Source organism: Myotis davidii, unplaced genomic scaffold (assembly GCF_000327345.1).
Source record: "Myotis davidii unplaced genomic scaffold, ASM32734v1 scaffold339, whole genome shotgun sequence".
Classification (NCBI taxonomy): Eukaryota; Metazoa; Chordata; class Mammalia; order Chiroptera; family Vespertilionidae; genus Myotis; species Myotis davidii.
In genome coordinates, this window is record NW_006290778.1 from 1,690,176 (window position 1) to 1,695,688 (window position 5,513).

The following is a 5,513-nucleotide window of genomic DNA, read 5'->3' on the forward strand; positions in this document are numbered from 1 at the left end:
GTTCATTCTTCCATTCTGCCTTTCAAAAAAAAGGGGGTGGGATTGGGGAGAAGAGGAAAGATAAAAAACAGACAACTGAAAAAGGCAGCACAGATTAGTGTTTTCATTTCTAAAACCCAGCCCCCCTCAGTGTTCACTGCAGCATTATTTACAAGAGCCAAGATACGGAAGCAACCTAAGTGTCCAATGATAGACAAATGAACAAAGATGTGGTATATATAGATATTTGCCAGTAATACATCAAATATGGGATTAATATCCAAAGTTGATCAAGAACTCATACAACTTAATGAAAAACAAACAATCCAATTAAAAATGGGCAGAGAACCTGAAAAAAAATTTTTAAGAGGACATACAGATGGCCAATAGACTTATGAAAAGGTGCTCAACATCACTAATCATCAGAAATATGCAAATTAGAACCACACTGAAATAACACCTCACACCTGTCAGAATGGCTGTCATCAGCAAATCAACAAACAAGCATTGGTGAGGGTGTGGAGAAAAGGGAACCCTCGTGCACTGTTGGTGGGAACGCAGACTGGTGCAGCCATTATGGAAAACAGTATGAAGTTTGCTCAAAAACTTAAAAATAGAACTGCCATATAATCCAGCAATCTCACTTCTGGATATTTACCTGAAGAAACCCAGAACACTAATTTGAAAAGATATATGCCCCTCAATGTTCACTGCAGCATTATTTACAAGAGCCAAGATACGGAAGCAACCTAAGTGTCCAATGATAGACAAATGAACAAAGATGTGGTATATATGTACAATGAAATATGACTCAGCCATAAAAAGGAATGAAGTCTTGCCATTTCCAACAACATGGATGGATCTGGAAGGTGTTATGCTAAGTGAAATAAATCAGACAGAGAAAGACAAATGCCATGTGATTTCACTTATATGTGAAATCTAAGGACCAAAACAAATGAACAAACAAAACAGAAACAAACTCATAGATACAGAGAACAAACTGATGGTTGCCAGATGTGAGGGAGTTTGGGGGGCTGGGTGGAAAGATGAGGGATTCAGAAATACAAATTGGCAGTTACAAAGTAGTCATGGGCATGTGAAGTATAGCGTAGAAGATATGGTCAGTAAAATTGTAATGACTATGTATGGTGTCAGGTGAGTATAGATTACTGGGGGGATCACCTTGTAAGTCATATAAATGTCTAACCATTAGGCGGCACACCTGAAATGAATGTAATACTGAGTATCAACTGTAATCGAGCAATTAAGAAAATTTAAAGCACATTGAGATACCATTACATACCCACTCAAATGGCTGTAAGTAAAAGTACTGTAGGGATTAGGCAACTATCAAGATGTTTATGCCTAATGTACATTGGGTGACTGGGAAAATGACCGACGGTAATACAAACTTTAACAGACTTACTCTGAACTAGACTCTGGCCACTTATTATGTAACCCCTGTGTGCTCCTAGTCTAACAAGAGCCCATGATACAGTTAATCAACTGGTGGTCTATGACCAACTGTCCTCAAAAGTTTAGATATTTGCCTTTTCCCAATGCTCAGTCACCCAAGAAAGTAGTTCCCTTTGGTAGGCGACCAGAAGAAATCACTATCATGTTCAATTGCCATGTGTTGGAGGGTCCTTCATCCTGGACCCTAGCCTTTTCTTCAATCAGTGGGTTCTGGGTTTGAAAATTGCTCAGGTTTAGAAACTGAACAAGGGGTGTGACTTTTGGAAAAAAAAATATTTTATTGATTTTAGAGAGGAAGGGAGAGGGAGAGGGAGAGAGATAGAAACATCAATGAATCATTGTATTAGCTGCCTCTTGCACGCCCCCTACTGGGGATCAAGCCTGCAACCCAGGCATGTGCCCTGAGCGGGAATCAAACCGTGACCTCCTGGTTCATAGGTTGGTGCTCAACCACTGAGCCACATGGGCTGAGCTGGGGTGTGGCATTTTATTGTAGCAACTGCCCTCACCTTCATCATTATCATCCTGATTTCTTTGGTGGTTCAGTTTGTTGGCTAAGCAACTCTTTTGCCTGTGGTTATAAGGTCTAGCAGTCGTTGCTAAAATTCTGCTTGGAACCCGTCAGCTGCCACTTCAGCCTCGCGCCAGGGTGGTGACTGCCACTCCCTGGCTCCTCGCAGTGAAGTGCTGCCACCTGCCCTCTCTTGCTGCTGAGCGAGCCTTTGCAGAGGAGGGATAACTTCCTGTGATCACACAGCTGGGACATGAAGGCCGCTTCCATCCCGGGCAGCCGGGCCCACATACCACACTTTTACCCAATTCCCTCCACTGCCTGGGAAACCAGTAAAACAAATGTTAAAACGGACCCCTTGGCGGCCTCCACGGGCTGAGGGCTGGGCAAGGGGTGGCTTTTCCGTTTGTGTTGATCCACTGCCCCCTCGTGGCCACGTCTCTCCCCGCTGGAAAGACCCTCCCCGCTCACCTGCTGGGAAACACAGCCCGCCGGCCTGGGACAGACTGGGCAGGCCGCTTAATGCCCCTGGGCCTCAGTTTTGTCCTTTCTAAAATGGGAAATGACAGCAAATGAAATAATACAACAACATTCCTGGGTCAAACTGAGGGCCCAAACAAGCATCAGCAATGGTCATTGCTCAGTTCCTTTCTCTCTAAAATGAGGGTGGCGACAGTCACCCGCACGCCCTTGCTGCCATGAGCGAGCTGCAAAGTCAGCTGCAAATGTTGGGAATGGGTGCTGCCCACGAGGCCGCCGCTCCTTAAGGCTCCTTGGAACGCGCTCTGCTGGCCTGGCCTGGCCCTCGCTGGCTTGCCTGAGCTCCCAGTTGAGGAGAAGTTGCTGAGATGATGGGAGGTGGGGCTCAGATCCCTGATTTTGAGACTCAGAAACCCCTCAGCGGACAGTGCCCCACTGCCCTTCAGGCTGGAGGACCTACTGCCCCATGGTTGGGGTCCTGCAAGTGTGCTTTTCCCCATCCCTCTCCTCCTGGGACCAGTGGCTGGAGCTTTGTAGGTGTGAGATGCCAGGTGCCTTCCGGGCATGCCCTCTGTCCAGCAGCACAGCCTGCGAGGAAGCTCACAGAGCAGGAGGTCTCGGATCTGGCCCTCCCCAGGTTTGCCCCGTGGAACCAGAGCCGGGCCTCCCTGCCTCTTCGTCAATATGGAACCCATTCACGATGGCTGGCCACCGGCCTCGCAGACCAAGACGGGGAGCTCTGGCACAGCCTAGGTCCCCCCTTCGCTGCCGAAGCCATCCCTTCGACAGCAGGCACAGCAGCAACTCTGCAGGATCCGCTGCCTCTGGCTCCCAGGAACCAGCCCAGCTCGTCCATCTCCAGGACGGAGGCAGCTGGAAGATCAGGTGGTGACGGAGGCCCAGGTGAGGGCCTCGATGCAAATGTTCCTCGTGAGCGATGACCTCCAAGCTGTGGAAAGGGCAGTGGCCATTGGGAGGCAGTGTTCAAATGCAGTCCAAAGGCCGCCAGTTTGATTCTAATCCTGAGAAAGAAATTTGGGGGTATTCCGAGGCCAGTGCTTCTAGAACAGGGGTGGGCAAACTTTTTGACTCGAGGGCCACAATGGGTTCTTAAACTGGACCGGAGGGCCGGAACAAAAGCATGGATGGAGTGTTTGTGTGAACTAATATAAATTCAAAGTAAACATCATTACATAAAAGGGTACAGTCTTTTTTTTCAATAGTTTTATTCATTTCAAACGGGCCGGATCCGGCCTGCGGGCCGTAGTTTGCCCACGGCTGTTCTAGAAGTTAAGTGGCTTTAAGCGTCCTACCCCATTTTCCCAAGGACAACTGACTGAATGCTCTAGCAGCAATTCTCAACCTGTGGGTCGGGACCCCTGAAACTACATCCTGCATATCAGATATTTACATTACGGTTCATAACAGTAGCAAAATTACAGTTATGAAGTAGCAACGAAAATAATTTTATGGTTGGGGGTCACCACAACATGAGGAACTGTATTAAAGGGTCGCGGCCTTAGGAAGGTTGAGAACCACTGCTCTGGGAGACTTTTCTGAATTCTCGACTCCTCTGAATTTGTTGTAGCAAAGAGAAGGCAGATGTTCTGAAGAGGTCGGAGAACTTCAGTAGAACAGATCGCCTTGTGTTTTCTAGAAATGTCCCAGTTTTAACTTGCTCTCCTATCAAAGACCGTGCCCGGTGGATTTTACGTTGTGTGGCTGAGTCAGGCCCCCTGGGTTAGGATCTTGGCTCTGGCAGTGGTGGGACGGGAAAGATTTATCTCGTCTCTGCAGCTTAGTGTTCCGCATCCCCCGGGCAGCGGCGTGGTGGCCAACGGGGCCGAGAGGCTCGCCCTTCAGCTGCTGGGACGGTGGCCACACTTCCACAGACAGGCTGTAAGGAGACATCGGGCCCACGCGGATGCAGACAGGATGCTGCGTGCACGGGCAGCAAAAGCAGGATCAGCATGGGGTCCTGGCGTCCCTGGTCCCGCAGGATGACGCCGAGCTGCAGGTTCAGGTAACAGGGGGCCTGGGCAGTGGGTCGCTCTGCTGTGCAGAAGCCAAGCCTCAAACTCTAGCCAAGCAACTCAAAGGCTGCTCACCTCCACGGCCGCCAAACCCGCAAGGCTGCTGGGCACCAGAGCAGGGCTGCTCCCCTAACCTTGGCTTTATCATCTGTAGGATGGGAATATGGAGAGTAGCTAACACAGGTGTGTTTTTTCACTTGAGATAAAGTTCACATAAAATGCACCATTTTAAAGTGTGCAATTCAGTGGTTTCTAATATGTTCACAGAATTGTACAACCTTCACACCACCTAATTCTAGAACATTTCATGACTCCAAAAAGAAACCCCGCACCATTAGCAGTTGCCTCCACGCCCCTTCCACCCACCCCCGGCGTCCAGGAACCCACTTTCTGTCTCTATGGGTTTGTCTATTCTGGTCGTTTCATTTAAATGAAATTATACAATCAGTGGCCTTTGCTTCCGGCTTCTTTCACCGGCATGTTTTCAAGCCCACCCCACCCAGGTTGTAGAGCTGCATTCCTCTCTAGGACAAATGCAATTCCATTGCACGGATGTGTCATGTTCTGCTTATCCATCAGCTGAAGGACATTGGAGCTGTTTCCACTTTTTGCCTCTTCTGAGTAATGCTGACTTGACTATTCATGTGTGGATTTGTGTGTGAACGTATGTTTTTAATTCTCTTGGGTATATACCTAGGAGTGGAATTGCTGGGTCATATGGGAGCTCTATGTTTAATTTTTTGAGGAGCTGCCAACATCTATTCCGCAGTGGCTAAGTGTTTTACACTGGTGTGCGCTTTTAAAATCACCCTGAGCAGCCTGGCCCACAATATTCATTCTCTCATAAGAATTTACAGAGCACCTACTAAGTGCCAAACGTTGTGGACAAAGCTAGCACCCGTGAGTGTGTATGTGTGTGTATGACTGTATATGTACGTGCACATGCTTGAGTGTGTGTGTATATGTTTACATATGTGTGTGTGTGTGCACGCGGGGTGGGGAGTCAGATGATAACGTGAGTTACGGGGAAAGAA